Source organism: Centropristis striata, chromosome 4 (genome assembly GCF_030273125.1).
Source record: "Centropristis striata isolate RG_2023a ecotype Rhode Island chromosome 4, C.striata_1.0, whole genome shotgun sequence".
In the NCBI taxonomy this organism is placed as follows: Eukaryota; Metazoa; Chordata; class Actinopteri; order Perciformes; family Serranidae; genus Centropristis; species Centropristis striata.
Window position 1 is genome coordinate 30024180 of NC_081520.1, and position 17012 is coordinate 30041191.

The 17012-nt window shown below is 39.9% G+C and overlaps 1 protein-coding gene across 1 annotated transcript in view; it reads left to right on the forward strand.

Moving 5' to 3' along the window:
* The first annotated feature begins 1846 nt into the window (after positions 1-1846).
* pak1 (p21 protein (Cdc42/Rac)-activated kinase 1) overlaps positions 1847-17012 on the forward strand; it is a 47292-nt gene continuing 32126 nt past the window's right edge. The window contains exons 1-2 of the mRNA XM_059331041.1: positions 1847-1970; positions 13176-13240. The gene's annotated coding sequence lies outside the window, so the exon portion shown is untranslated. The remainder of the gene's footprint in view (positions 1971-13175; positions 13241-17012) is intronic.

A 17012-nucleotide genomic window follows, 5' to 3' on the forward strand; every position in this document is an offset into this window, starting at 1 on the left:
CTGTAGTGAGCTCAGTTTTAAAGTAAGAGTTGAGAAACTGTTATTACATGTTAGTATGATAAAAGACCAAAGGAAGCCTTTGGTAAAAGGGGTAAAGGGTAAAAGACTGTCATGGCCATTTCAAAAGATCCCTTGACCTCTGCTGACTTGAAAAACCTAAAGCTGAACTGCTACTCCAACCTTAATAAAAACAGTGAATGGGGCACTTAGAAGAACTAAAAGAAAGAGTTATGCCATTGATTGATTAAAAGAAATACTTAATACTGCAAGATAAAGAGTAGAAAGATGACGGAGAAAGTAACAGCTGACATGATTTCACAGAGAATTGTCCACATTAGAGAATACTGTCAAAGAAAAGGAAAGGCTACCTAGACTCAGAGGTCGAGAGATAACCGCTTTAAAGAAGAGAGTGGAAGAAGTACAAGAGGATCAGTGTAACGATGCTATGCTATTTGTTGAATTAAATTAACTGAAGGAAGATGTCAAGAGTCAAAAGTAAGAAAAAAGTGAGCTAGAGTCCAAACTAAAAGAAACAAAAGGAGAAGCTCAATAAGACCAGCCGAGGTGTAAGAGACCTGACTGAACAGGCCACACATCTAAAAGAAAGAGTGAAGGCCTGTGAGCCAAAAATGATTCAGGCAAAGAAAACCTGAACCTCTATGTGCTGCATTTAATCTCTAATCCAAAGAAATGTCTCACACATGCTTTATTTTATTATTACATACATTAAAATAAGTTCCAAATAGCTTAATATCAAGGGGGGAGCTTGTTGTTTCTAACAGTAGTTTATTCCTCGGGTCCAAAGGAACTCCAGTCTGTTAAAATAAATCAACTTAGGTTAAATTATTAGGGTAAATTAGTCTGCTGTCCTTGTCCATTATGCTGGTAGGATGAGGGTAGCATTGTTAGACAGACTGAGATCCAGGATTTCCATTACCAACAACCAGGGCCGGTTCTAGGCAGGCATATATGAGGGGGCAGTCAGAAATGTGAAGGGGGCATCATGTGTACACATCATGCTCCAGCACTTTTTTTCTGTGCTTATAGTAACGATGCTTTCTTCATTGAAAGGGATCTATGTGTCAAACCCCAACCTGGAGAAGTGGAGTGCGCTTTGTCAGGCCTCTACCTTCAGACCTGTCCAGGTGTCCCACCTGAAGACTAAGCTCCTGCTGGTTTAGCTCTAAAGGTCACTGAGGCACGCAAACCCCCTGACCACAATAAGGTGGCTATCCCTCATGAGGAAAAAATAAAATAAAACATCCTTCATCCAGACTTCAACCAACAATCGTGTATCGTGTGTCCCTTTTTCGGCTGATTTTTCCACTACTGCAGATAATTTTGTCAAATTGTAATGTATAGTAATTTTGTGAATATATTACCTTTGTGCTTTCTCAACTTCTAAAATTTTGATTTGAGGGGGTAAGACATTTATTTAAGGGGGGTCTGCCCCCTCTTGCCCCTGCGTAGAGCCGGCCTCGCCAACAACTGCTATTCTCTATCTGTTGTGAAGCCCGTGAGGCTTGAAAATGCGCTAGTTCATTTAGAATTCCTACCTCTTATTAGTTTTTGAACCACTGACAGACTTACACCTGAATGCGTCACTCTTAGCCAGGGCTTAGATAAAGTTAGAATGTCTGACTTTTATTTAGTGGAGTTGAACGCACCACCGCTCGCTCTCTACCGACCCGCTCCGGACTTTGAGCGCAGCAGCCAATCAGCGGTAGCTAATTCTGAAGTCAACCAATGACGTGACCGGAGCAGTGTGTAAGGGGGTGGGACTTTCTCTGTGCCTTGCTAACAATAGCCTGGGATCGGCAAGTTTACTGTTAAAAAAACAGCTAGGAGGGCGACAGAGCGGAGCGGAGCCTAGAGGAGAGCAGAGTTTTCCCGATACGTGAGACGCTGTGTCCCGGTGTCGGAAATTATCACTCAGTATTCTGGGATTTACATTTGCAACCAGACAAGTGGTGAGTGAGCCTTACGACTTTATTTCTAAGCCTCCTATGTAACCGTTCGTCTCCATTCTCAGCCAGGCATGGTGCGGTGCTGAATTAGGGGCTCATTTGCCTGTGAATAAGAAGGGGTTAATGGTTACTGTAGGCTCGGACCCCACTATTATTCCCTTATTCTTTATCTGCACCCTTATATTAACGGCCCGGACACCACAGGCCCATCAGCCCTCCTACAGTGGACATAAAGTCTGCCACGACGAGGTTATTACAGTCGGATGGTGGATGGTGTGATTATTTTTTTATTACACCGGTTTCCTCCCAGTTTTCCAGCTGGCTGAGATAACATGGGAGTTTCTGCTGGCGAGCTGATAACACGACAGGGAGAGTATTTTCATTCTCATTCTTTATGCCAATGGTAATGCACAAGTCCAGTAAAAAAAAAAAAAAACACGATATAAAAAGCCCCAATTTACAATCAAACCTCAACTCTGTGCATACAAAAAAAGAATATATGCCCTACCCTTACTCAAAACATATATTTTTTGTATTTTATTATTATTTTTAAATATGTAGGACCTACCTATTTTCCCTTACTCATTATCTAAATGACATAAATTATAGAAATACATGTTCTGTCACATACAGACAGTTACTGAACAACCAACACTTACAGTAGAATAAGGAAGAAGAAAAAATCAAGAGCCATAAACAACAATTCACCTCAACCACTGACACAGATTACCTGTTAACTTTCTTTATATAGGCTTATTCTCTTGAATTGAAACATATTTATAAAACCCTTTTAATCATTCTGTAGTTTGACGTACACATCTGCTCTAAAGTAATCCATGCATACTATGATTTCCATCCTCTGAATTAAAATATGCAGGGCAGATGAATGAATGAATGGATGAAAGAAATCCCCTTTTTCCACTTCTGAAATGTACCTCAAAGGATACCTCTGACATGATTCATCAGAAAGTCCATGCCTGGGCCAAGAATAGACGGAAGCACTGCTCTCCTCTCACTGTAGCCTGCATATTCTGATGTTAAGTTTATTGTCTGAGCTTTTAACTGTTGTAACATGTCTTAAATAGCATTGTAGTGAAAGTTTAATCCTATTTCAGTGTAAATTAGCTGTTTAATCTTCTTTAAATATTCAGTGGTGGAAAGTACAATTGCTCAAGTACTGACTGTACTTAAAGCAACTACAAGTAACTTTTAATTGGTTATTACTCACTCTTAATTTAATATTGATACCTCTTTGTGACCTACATAAGCAAACAAAACTATCAGCGAGAATGTTATGCTATTTTATGTAGTTTTTCTTTATGGGTTTCCCGCTGTCAGTGGGTCCAATTTCCAACACAATCAGACAGAATCACGCAGGTTCTAGCAGAACATCCTTCAGCTTAGGCACCAGCGGGGACAGACCTCTATCCTGCCTTAGAGCTGAGCTCTGCTGGAGTCCCATGTCGTTTTTCTGTGTGTATTGGAGGGAAGGGAGGTATAAAAGAACCAGAACCAGAACCAGGACTGAGTGGGGCTGTCAGACCCTGCTGCAGTTAAATGAAAATGAAAGTTCATTGCAGCAGCTTTAAGTACAATTTGGAGGTATACTTGTACTTTACTATATTATGTGATATCTTTGGTTACTTGTTATTAGAGCCAGCATGATGCCGATAATGATTTGATCTAATTCATCGATAAGCGATCTGGTGGCCGATAGTAATGTTCTGAGCTTGAATGAAAATAGACGTTTTTTTTGTGGACTGTGCACGACTTTACACTGAATGTACCCAGAGAGCTACTTTCTCAAACATAAAACTTTTCAAAATAATATTTAGCATTATTATACAATATACAAACAAGGTATAACATTGTCAGCTAATTCTATAAATGATAACTGAGAAAATAAAGAATAAATAGCAATAAAATAAATAGCTAAATAAACATCATTACTGTTCAGTTTCAGTCAATTGCTGACTACTTAAAAAAAAAAAAGAAGAAGAAAAAATGAATAGTTTACACCATTTCTAAATTGCACCAAGCAACAGTTTCTGCATTCATAACAGCACATGTAATGATAATATATGTTACCAATATATCTATCTGGCTCTACTTGTTATCTTGCAGATTGGGATTAATATATAATCTAATCAACAAAAAATGATGTAATCTTCTAGATTAAGATAAAACTGGCAAGCTTCTCAGCAGTATATAAAGTTATTTAATCCCCCCCCCCACCCACCCACCCACACACACACACACACACACACACACACACCTTTAATCAGCTGCAATGAATAATGAATTAATGAACACATGCGTCAATAACAATAATCCAGTAATATATATTCAACATTCTGCATCTTGAGAGTATTTCTACTCTGTTGTATTGCTACTTTTACTTGACTAAAAGATCTCAGTACTTCTTCCAACACTGTCAGTATTCTTATCAGGCTTGCTTCATGTCTGCAGAACTCAGTAGTAACTTTACAGTGACCTCTTTGTTCTTTATTGCAGATTCACATCATCTGATGTATCATTACTTGCTGTAAACTTTCTATGATTCATACGCAGTAATCTGTATGAAAAGCATGGGGGCTCTTGTTTCCAAGCGGTTCAGCAAAAATCACTGCACTTATTTGGATCTTGGAGAGTTCAGTTCAGAGAGTCCATTTATGTGCCAGTAGATTTTGTGGTCTTTTTAGTGTCTTTGGTGAGAATTTCTTCGTCTCTCTCTGTGTTTCTGTCAGTGAAAACACGACAGCCTTTCTCAGGCTCAGCTGGGCTGACGTTGCCCTTTGCTCCATGCTATAAAAAGTTTTCCCTTCATCTGGGTCACACTTTTCCTGAAAAGCTGTGTGTGTGAAGCCAAGTGTCAAGTGAAGCCAATGTGAAAATGCCTGAAACCTGCATTCTTTCTCATGGCCAGCAGGGGGCAACTCCACTGTTTGCAAAAAGAAGTCATATTGTAAAGAAAATGATAAGAAAATGACCCTTATTCTCACTTGATCTACATTATCATAATGACTTGTAGTCTTAATCGCTAGTATCAAGTCTTCTTCAATACAGCATGATGTTCATTTAGTTAATGATGGTCCCATTTAGAGTAAAATAGAAGATAAAATGCACTGTGTGTTTTCATCTTAGAACTTTGATCCTTTAACACTTCATTTTCAGTTCATCTAAGTTAAACGGAGCATTTAGGTCTCTATAATGTCTTGTTAAGGGTTCCGTTTTACTAAAGTGTGGTATCTAGACTTTAGCCAAAAATGGAGAAAGACAGGAGGGCTAGTCGCTCGGCTAAAGCTAATTCTTATTGGCTATCAGTACCCAGCATCTTCCTCGCCAGTGTGCAGTTTTTGGCAAACAAAGTGGGTGAACTGCAGCTGCAGATCTCCACTCACATGAGTTATGGACTGCAACATCCTGATTTACATGGAAACATTGTAACAACAGCTGCCTTCTGGGTTGCATCATTGAGCACTGCTGTAAAGGAAAAGGTTGCGCTGAATTTACACTCATAGGCCACTTTATTAGGTACACCTGTTCAACTGATCAATAATGCAAAATTTAATCAGTCAATCACATGGCAGCATCTCAATGCATTTAGACATGTAGACATGGTGAAGACGAGCTGCTGAAGTTCAAAACGAGCATCAGAATGGGGAAGAAAGGTGATTTAAGTGACTTTGAACATGGCATGTCTGAGTATTTCATAAACTACTGATCTAACAACCATCTCTAGGGTTTAGAGGAGAGGTCAGAGGAGAATGGTTAGACTGGTTGGAGATTAAAGAAAGCTAACAGTAACTCAAGTAACCACTCGTTCCATCCAATTTATGCAGAAGACCATCTCTGAACGCACAATAGTCCAACATTGAGTTCTACCCGTGGATTGGGTTATGGTTTAAGGGCAGTGGTGGCACAGTAGTTCCATGGAGACCTGGGAGTGGCTAAAGAAGTGTTTTATGGCCCCTAGTGAAGCATGAGGCCACCCAGTTGTCGCTTTGACACCTCGACAACTTGAAGGAGAGAGGAGGGCTGGGAGGGGTTAATAACCCATTTGGCTCCTGCGGCTTTGAGCCTGGATTTTCAAGAGAAAGAGGTGTGTGTGCATGTGTGTGTGTCACCTGTTACTGAAGTTAAGGCAGTTTGTTTTGACCTGCTGACCCACAATATGAGTGACTGACACACACAAAGATACAATGTTCTGAATTTCCATATCATTTCGTTAATTTTATTCAGCCTTACAAATGAGCAACATCTCCTTTAATTCTGCAATTTACTGGCAGATTTATACAATCAGTAATAAACTACTGAATAGGAATATTTTTGTTTGCCGTGTAGACACTCACTCATACAGAGAATCAACAGAAATAGTGATGTTGGCTGTGGAGCAGCCAGAAGACTGCCAGCAGCTGAATAATGGATCGTCTGTCTGCCTGGAAGGCTGCGGGAGCTGCTGAGCACGGCGTCTAGACGAACCCAGACAGCACAGACTGCATGCTCTCTCCTCTTCCCTCCATGAAACAGGCTGAATCCAGATGAAAGCTGTGATCTTGGATTGATTTCTTTCTTCTCTAAGTATTTCATCCACTGCACTGATGTGAAGGCAGATGAAAGGAGGGGTGATGGCGCATCTCTAAGCTTTTAATAATGTGGTTCAGGATCACAAAGATAGAATGAATACTGTTGGTGTAATTATGATGATCAGACCTGGAGACAGGATTGAAATATTCGACTTGACTGGATCAGCTTCAGTTCAGTTTCATTTGGGAGTCAGGAGAGGAAGAAGCTTTTACAGGCTCCATTCAAAGAGACCATTAGTGCAATTTGATTTGTTTTCTGCAGTCAGAAGCTCTTTACTGTCAGCTGTACTGCAGGTTCCCTCAACATGCAAGAAGTCACCAGCTCTATTAACAATCTAAAAATGTCTACGAGCTCACCGTGTAGCTTCCATGTGTACATGGAGGGCTGCGCTGTAGCTCACATAAGGGATGTTTCCACCACCGGGCAATACCCGGAATAAGGCGGGTCTCACTTGCCGAAACGCCCCTAATTTGAATACGAGCAGTCCGGAGACGGCTTTTGTCGGGATCTTTTTCTTCCCTGTAGAAAAGCAGGGCTGTTTTTCTCCCCTGAAACAGCCTGGTTACTGATTGGATAGATCACTAAGCGGGATGTGACGTAGAACTCCACATGACAACAACACACTCCATTTGTAAAAGCCGGCGAAGCAGTGTTCTCAACTTATCGACTTTGTTGCTAAATTTAGCAACTTTTCAGACCTCCTTAGGGACTAATTTTCAAGAAAGCAACTGGAACGAGCCTTTAACGAGCTGGAGGCCGGAAGCCGCTGTTAGCGGCAGTTAGCTACAGTTAGCAGTACAGTGTGTATGTGCTGCTGCTGCAGGAGGTGTTCACTTAGCGATCTCTGTTTGTTTACAACAAGCACCGGACACGGTCACTATGTTTATGATCAGTTGAGACTGTGCATAATTAGCCATGCTGCTTTCAGCTGCTGACGTTGTGCGACAGCAAAAACCATACGTCACCTCCGGAGTCTCTAAATCCCTCTGGGGGCTAACTTGTAGTGGAGTGAGCGGACTTTTGAGAGGGTGTGTCCTGAGACTTTCCCGGTGGCCACTTAGTGGCGAAACACGGCCATGGCTGCAGAAACCGGACAGGGAGCTTTTACATTACATTACATGTCATTTAGCAGACGCTTTTGTCCAAAGCGACTTACAATAAGTGCATTCAACCTGATGGTACTAGACATAGACCATAGGAATCAAGTAAGTTTTTACAGGTGTTTGAGTTCCCTGAATGACACACCTGTTCGTCAGCAGAGAACAGACAGATCAATGAAGCTGCATCAGCCTCAAAGTTTGTTTATAAACATGGTTTGGGTTTTATAAGCATCATATTGTTTTCAATTCCTGTATTTTTAAAGTACAACCTGCTCTGTTGAGCTACATGATGAACTTATATCAGATGAGAAGCAGCAGTCCAGGCTGGTGGGAGCAGAGGTAGCTGCTGGCATTACACTCACACTATTTCTAGTAAAGGTATTTTCAGCTTTCTTATAGGACGGATACTTTTGTTAGCACAATGTCTATATGCATTTAGAAGTTTGAGCGTCTCTGCTCTAAAGCCATGATGGCCAATCAGAAGACTAATAAAAAATGATTACGGGAAAGGTACCGGTGCCGCATCAATCACTCAGTGTAACACCTCTATTTCTGTGAAAGAGTACATTTATGTCTAAATGGAAGAATTCCTGTTTGCAGAGTGGAACCAGAAGTATTTCGGCCACATACACCATTTCGCAAAATCGCAAAAGAGATAACCACACACATGTGCTGACTTTACAAGCTTAAAACTTATAAGAGTTTCTGAACATCTTCACTCTGGAGGGAGCTTTACAAAAGCTCCACTTTCAGTAACTTAAACACAGTTTGCATGTGAAAAAGTCAAGATGTACAGAAAAAGTAAAAAAATATATACTTGTGTGTGTGTGTGTGTGCTGAGTTTTTCAGTGTTGAAGTATTGCATTCACACCCTGCAGCCTTGGATTGATAGAGAGATGCTCTGTGTGTGTGTGTGTGTGTGTGTGTGTGTGTGTGTGACATCATCACATGGTTACATACTGTTGTGGGATAGAGTTGTCTGCTGGGAGATTAACACGAGTGTGTGTTTTCAACAGTGTTCGCTCAAAACACAAACACATTGTAACGGTCAGTGGGTTCATACAGTGTGTGTGTGTGTGTGTGTGTGTGTGTGTGTGTGTGTGTGTATTCTGATATTCTATTACATCATGATATCAATTTACAGATATCAGCTGCGAGTGACTGCAGAACACTTCCACATATTCAAAGACAGGAAGGCAGAAGTTATAGCTTCTTATTTTGTGAATCAGTTTTTTCTTGTTCTTCCTCATCACATCCTTGTCATCCCTTTTCTTTTGCCATCCTCCCCTCGTCATCTTCCCTTTCCTTCTTCCTCTCCATGTTTCCTTTCTCTCCTCCTCATCATCTGTCCCTCCTCTCCTCCTCCACCTCCTCCTCCTCCTCTTCATCCCGCTCCTTTCCCTCTCTTTCACCTCATTTTCTGCTTTGGCCTCTCTCTCCTCTATGACCCACATGTCTGCATGGCCTCTTTTCATCCTCTTCTTCTTCACTTCTTCATCCTGTTTTCACTCCTCTCCTCTACTCTATCTGACGTAACCAGTGAAGCAACAATAATACTATTATCTATAAATACCCCTTCATCTCTCTCGCTGTCAAACAGAGGAAGCCTCTGATCCACCTATATTTTCTACTCTCTGCTATAAGAACATTCTCAACAAATAAAGTATGATATTATAAATGGTTAAGCTACCCAGCAGTAAAGTAACATAAAAATAAATAAAAATTAATCCCAGCTCAATCAGTTGCAACATTAAAGTGATGAACACATAAATGCATCACAAATTATAATCATTATAATATACTTTCATAGACCCCAAAAAAAACAGAGTATGATCATGTCTTGTGCTGAAGATGGATTTTCATGAACGATCCGTAACAAATACCATGATTAACCTTTTTACCCCTCATACAAAAACCGACAATTATCATAAATAAAAAAATATGCAGCTGCGTCTGGAAGGATTTTTGTGTTTTAAATGGTTAGATTGTATATTCTGTGTCACCTTTTCTATCATTACTCTCTCAGGCTCTTCCTGTGTCAAATCCTTTCTCGCATTTTGAAGCTTGAATGATTTTGTCAGATTTGTTTCCAGAGTCTCTCTCCCATCTTGTCCCTTCCCCACGGGGATGTTTCATGCTGTTCTCACCTCCGGTTTAACAGAAAGACAAGAACAACACCCTCCTCCCTCGCCAACACACTCTCCTACTTTAAATATGGCCAGTTGAGCACAGCATCTTGCCCTCTACATGCACTTTCATTTTAAAAATGACTTGTTACAGTAATCTGTGTCAAAAATGACAAAAAAACAACCATAAACCATGATACTGATACCAAAAAAATGTAAGAAGTTGATCTACAGGAAATTTATCTTTCATAATCGAACGGTCGATTGAATATTGTGGTTTTGGACTGTTGGACAGTGATGGTTGTTACGTTCATTTAAAAACATGATATCTAATATTTAAACTAGGAATCTCTAGTTATTACACTCTGATGCATTCTGTTTTACTTAACGCTTCTTACAGCGTCCCAACTTTTTTAAAATCAGGGTCGGGCACAGTCTTCTGACATTTTATATAGTGATAGGCCAATTAATCCGTCAGTCTTTGAGATAATCAGCATCGGCCTCATAGGTCTTATTTAACATTTATCCAGATCTAGATCCTGTAAAAAGCATTAAATTCTGCAGTCTTCAGCGACAATGTGAAGCCGTCAAGGACTCCACTGAGACCAACAGGCCAGTGAAACCTGGGGTGAACTTTTTGTAAAATAAACTAGCAAAGAAGTGAATCTTGTGTTGAGAGAGGTGCAGGACGTATACAGTATGTAACATTGAAAAACAAGGCCACAGTGACCGGAGCAAAAAAAATGCCCTGAAACAGTTTCGGGTCCAGAGATAAGACATTACTGTCACAATCATTTTATACATTTTTTGACATTTTAACATCCAATCAGTTTGTGGAGAAAACATTCTGCAAATTAATCAATAATGAAAACCATCCTTTGTTGCAGCTCTAGTTCACACTTCCTAAATGTAAGCTTATTACTCTACTCTAGAAGCTACAGACGCCGCAAGACGCCTAAAAAATTAAAAAAGAATTTTCAATAAGACCCTTAAAGAATTTCATGTGTGCGTCTTAGGGTTGTCAAAAGTATCGATACTCAAAAAAAGTATCGATACTAAAACGTTTTATCCGGATACAATACTCATTTTCAAAAGTATCGAGTATCTGAAGCTTGTTTTCATAGTTGCAGTTTCTTTTTGCGCAACTGTTTTTTATTATAAATATTTAACCTGTGGTTCTGTTCATTTTTACATGTTGCATTTTTCTTGTTAATAAAAATATTTCTGTTAAATTTTGGGGTCTTTGTTTCTATCCTGGTGGTATCGAAAATGGTATCGAGTATCGAATATTTTAGTATTGTGACAACCCTAGTGCGTCTCCAACAGCATTCATCAGATATCGACAGGCTCAGCTGGAATAATTAAGCTCGCAGCCATGAAACACTCTCACATTTGTCTGCCAAGTACACTACAAGCACAAGTAGTGTGTGTGTGTGTGTGTGTTTCACCTCGCAGATAAAGACAGACAGCAGCGTAACAAAGCCGGTTTACAGAGCAACTTGTTGGGTTGTTAGACTGATCTTCGTGTTGTTGTGGCTGTTGATACTTCAGCCTTGACTTGAACAGACAAAGCTAATTTGGAGCTAAACCTTACCAGTCTGTTACCAATGATGGAAATTATGGCTGGGAGATTAATCAGATTTAATGTAAGATTACAATTTTATCTTCCAATATTTTTATTTCTCTATGCCTGTGCAGTTTTGCCTCATCCTTGGTGCCCAAACTCATTTATTTTTACTTATTGTTTTTATATATTGAATAAATGTCATTTTCAGTAGTTTGTGGAAGTGCACTTGATTAAAATAAAGTTGAGCATTTATTTATTTATTTAAATGCATATTGTATGTAATTTATTATATCATACATAATTGTATGAAATATTTTTTATTGCATTTATTTGTTCTTTTTTTTTTACATTGCATTGTATTTAAAGTTCAAGAGAATCTACTGTTAAAAAGATTTTTTTTAATTATCGATGTACCCAAAGTCTTGTATAAAATCATGTTAAACGGTCATGATCTCAGAATTGATTAAAATTACTGTGGTTTAGATTTATGCCATAATCAAGCAGCCCTAATAGCGACGCAGCTGAGTGGTATAATCTTATCAAAGGCTAACGCTGTGCTAACTGTCTGGTCTAATCTGTGTGTGTGTGTGTGTGTGTGTGTGTGTGTGTGTGTGTGTGTGTGTGTGAGCAACGCAGGTGAAATAACACTCACACCCAAAGCTGCACACACAGCTGGCGACATGTCGCATTAGCCTGAGCTAATGAGAGTTTAGCAACACCTTATTAAGCCATAATCTAGAGCTACATTAGCATTACCTTTATGGCTGTTGGCTTTACAGTTTGTGTGTGTGTGTGTGTGTGTGTGTGCGTGTGTGCGTGTGTGTGTGTGTGTTTTCTCGCAGTAAGATGTGAATGTGTGAACAGCTGCAGGGCTGCTTCTCTCACCTCCTGCCCTCCTGTTTGTCCTGACTCCCTTCATCTGTTCAGCCCCCAACAACACCAACACGCTGTTGACACACAAACAACTTCCTCCTCACTTATAAGATGGCAGACTGTTTTGTGTCTGATGGCATGTGGACTCCATCTGCCAAGAAAAGCAGAAAGACGGAGAAAGAGCCCCGTCCTCAATAATGTGAATGTATTTTTTAAAGTCCACACATGCTGTCAACAACACGGTGGGAAAACTGTGCAGCTCCTCAGCACCTGCAGCGGGCCGTTCTGAAGGGTCTGCAGTCCTGCATGTGTTTGGTGGTGAAAACAAATAAAACTTAATAAAACGTATAAAGGATAATTAAAAAATATTCAAGTGCAAAATAGCATTTGGCTCATAAATGGAAATCTGTGCTTTGTGCCATCTGGCTCTGTTGGAAGCACGATGTGTATCAGGGCAACCACATAAGAGTTTGTGGTTTCTGTCTGTTTTCAGGATCAAATAAATCTGTTATCTGTCAATTTTGATATAGCATCATTCCTGGTAATTCAATAAATAAATATGAAATAACTCCATCGTAAAGTCCTGCTGCTCTATGGAAACAACACAAGCTTGGCTAGAAGTTGGGAGAACTCACAAAATGTCTGGTGCAGTATAACAGATTTAAACAAAATTAGATTTATTTGTAGAATAAAGAGGTTTTGTTGAAATAGCAGTACTTTTAGCTTAGATTTTGGTATTTTTTCCTTACAGGATCACACATGATGCATTCGAGGACCATCAGAATTCCAGTATTTTATATTTAATTTCAATCCCCCCATAGGTTCTGGGGTTCAAAGTGTTTAGGAAAAAGCTTGAGTTGTTACACTGACACAATTAAGTGTAATAATCCAGGTAACATTGAGCTCATTTAAGTGACAAGGTGATAAACAGTGTGTGCTCTGTGTTTGTGTGCAGGCTGCAGGTTAAAGCTGCTTCTTTGCCCTTCTGTGAGAGGAGCGACCCGGACACGACGTTAACAGGTATGCTTGGCTGGTGTAACACAGACTGCAGCTCAACTCCCTGAAGTTGCTGTAATTCTATGGCTTTTGTGCAACAATAAAATGTTGGATATATTTTATGAAGTAGTCTCTGAACTGTTGAAATCTTTGTTTTTAATGTTATATGTATTCAAGAGTTTCTTCTTTTGAATCTGCTTAAACCTAAAGTGAGCTATGAAGTGGAGCATCTCCAAAAACACTGCAAAAAAATGGTGTTTTGGGGATCTTCATATTTCTTCCCATTCAGTTCATTGTTAATGTAACTGACATCTGCTCAATTGTCCAAATCTTCAAGGCCAACTAACAGCTTTGATGAGACATTGAAATAAGATGAAAACACAAACCAGTTAATCACTGACTGCTGAATACTGAGAGTGTTTATTAAACATGAGCATGTCCTCAGTCATTTCTTGCAGCGGTGAGTTTTAGGGTTCACTGGCTACAGTGCTGGTCGCTCTGCAGCCACGCTGCTCATTAGATCATCTGTCACACTAAAGACACGTCAGGACGAAACAGTGTTGCGGTTCACTGAGGGAAACCAGAGAGTTTCACATTATGTAAGTCGGCTGTAATGGGATTCTGTGCTGATGGCTCCCAGCATGCACTGCAGCCTTCATTATTTATGGGGTTGCCATAGTAATGGGGCTTGGGAGGGGCGGAGTCTGACAGCTGGTGGATCAGGGATGGAGACAGACCCTCCCCCCAGCACACCTGTGTGTGGGTGTGTGTGAGGGTGGTGGTGGGGTTACTGGGCTCCTGAGAACAGAGACTCAGAGGGTTTGCCATGCATTTTTTATGTACTGCATCTGTGTGTGTGTGTGTGTGTGTGTGTGAGCTCAGTATGCCTCTCTGTGTGTTTGGAACATTGCCACACTGTGTGAGCATTCATTATGTAAATGTGTCAGCCAACAATAGAATAAAATCTTTAAATGTAAATTTATTAGGGAGAATCTGGCTCTACCCTGCATAACATGAAACGGGTTACGATTTATTATATCACACAGTTAGGGCCAACTGATGACCAATTAGACCCGACCTTACTGATTTTAGAGGAGAACAATTCCCCATATATATTTGTTTTTAGCTGTAGTGAAAATAGACCTTTTTATGTGGATTGTGCACACCTGACTCAGCTCATTCAAATCACCTGAACGTTCCTCACTCAGTTCATTTGTTGTATCAAGTTGGCTCCTGCTTGGTTGGAACAAAACCTGAAGCCACACCAGCCTTTTCATGGACCCATTTGATACCCCTAATTTTAATATTCTGGAAAGCTGCATGTGAAAGACCAGCTAGCGCTCCGGTGTGATCAAATTCTGTTAAGAAGCTTTGTAAACAGCCTTAAACTGCGATGTCTTTTTGGATACTTTGTTAGATAAATCCAATACTGAATAGAAGATTATTCAGCCATTTTTTCCATGTTGAAAATAGTTGATAGCCGCCTGCAAACAGCCATGTCAACCAATCAGGGGGTATTTTTTTCTCTTTTTTGAAATATTGATATTTTGTCAATTGGTTTAAATTCTTCTCATTGGTTAACGGAAAAACAGGTTGTTGTTAGATTGTCACAGATGGATCTGTGCAGCGAGCTGTAATATTGCCGGCGTTGTAGCATTTTAGAATTCACATTTAAAGAGTTGAGATAAATCTTTCTTTTAACAATTCAAAGAAAAAAATCCAACTGTTGTCCAAAGCAATCAGAGTGTCATAAATCCCATATTGGTCCCACCCAGGTGAGAAAGCTGTTAAGTCGACGTGTGCGTTTGTGTGTGTGTTTGGGTATGTGCGTGTGTGTATGTAATACCTTTGGGACAGGTGTGTCATTTTTTGCAAGTACATGTAATATGAAGCAGATGGATCGTGTGTGTGTGTGTGTGTGTGTGTGTGTGTGTGTGTGAGAGAGAGAGTTGTCCTGTGTCTTCAGGGTTGGGCTGGGAACAACCCAGCTTTCTAAGAATCACATTACACACACACACACACACACACATACATGTACATTAGACATCCATTTGTAAGGTAGGATAAACACTCCACCCAAAATGAAATATAACACACACACAGATGGAAGATACACATACTGTAGATGTTATGTAATCCAATACATACCTATACATAACACACACACTTCATATGTTCAAGCTTTGTCTCTCGTGGGATTCTAATCTGACCACAGGTGCTACTGAAATGTATTGTTTTGGTTGAGAGACTGCTAGAAACCCCACATTCTACATTTAATCTGCTAATTTCTGGCTCGATTAATTGAATGTAAAATATCAGAAAATGGTACAAAAGAAAAAAAATCTCAGATGTCTTGTTTTTCATTGCTTGTAAAACCCCAAAATCCAAAAATATTCTTCAGTTTGGTAAAAATACAAAGTAGATAAAAGCTGTAAGAAAAAATAGATTTAGGTTTGGTTGGTCGACTAGTCGATCAATCTAGAGAAAAAAGTGAAAAGAAAGACTGAGCGTGCTCTCAGACAGTGTTTCCAGTGAATAATGGTTTTGTCTAAATTCCAGTGGACTCGTGTTGCTTCTCAGCTTTCTTTCTATTCTTCAATCCCTCGCGCTTTATTCTCCTCTGGCGCCCACTTGCCCCCTCCTCTCTCTGTCTCTCTCTCTCTCTCTGTCTCTCTCCCTCTCTCCCTCCCTCTCTCTCTCTCTCTCTCTCTCTCTCTCTCTCTCTCTCTCTCTCTCTCTCTCTCTCTCTCTCTCTTCCTACTTTGTGTTCTTTCAGTATGTCTCTCGCCCCTGCTGTTCCACTAACTGTGTTTTACTTTCCCAGTTTTGTCCTCTTTTTGTCTTGCTCTTCTTCCCGTGCTCGCTCATTGTTGGGCCACTCAGACCGGACAGATTCCTCTTTTTATTCCACATTTCATTCAATCTTTTCCTTCTTCCATACACACATATTCACATGATAAATAGCTTAAAGCAGAAAGCTTTCCAGACAGATTAAACGGAGTGAGGGCTGATGTGATGAGGGATAGACAAAGAAGAAAAGCGTGAAAGAGACAGAGGGAGATACTACTCTGAACCCCAAAACCCGCCGGTGAAAAAGTCTACTTTATGGCCATAAACTTTTGAAGCAGAAATGATCATCAGATTTGAAAATTTCAAACGGTCCTTCAACAAATCATGTGTGATGAACAGGAAAAATAACCAGATAGAGATAAAATAGAGATATTTCATAATTTCATGTCCTTATTTTACAGGTCTCATTTTAAAAAAATGTGCAAAAATAAGCAGTTTGCATTAACCAGGTCCTGTAGAAAGCATTAAAGGAACAATAATGTAAACAGAGCACAGAGCAGGGAGGAGAAGACAGGAGAGACTGAAGGTAGAGGTGGTAAAAAATCTTTGTGTCTGATACATTTATGCCGACAGAGTAGAAAAGTTAAGAGACACAAGGGAGAGAGAGTTTTGGTGGATTAAACTGTGTGTGTGTGTGTGTGTGTGTGTGTGTGTGTGTGTGCATTAAGCCTATTACCATCATTAGAGGATGGACTTGCCACTTAAATCTCTGCAGTGCACTCTGGGATTCCAACGGAGGGCGTCTTCACTTTCTGTTCTCTTTTTCAATCTCCTTTTTTATTTTTTTATTTCCCCTTACCACTAACTTCATCACACTTCTTCTTTAGGTCTTCCCTCACTTTTCACTACAGATGAAGGAACAGTGAAACAGATTGCATCACCTCAATTTATACTGTTGTGAGCATTAGCATGAAGGAACTATTTTCTTTCTATTATAATTCTACAT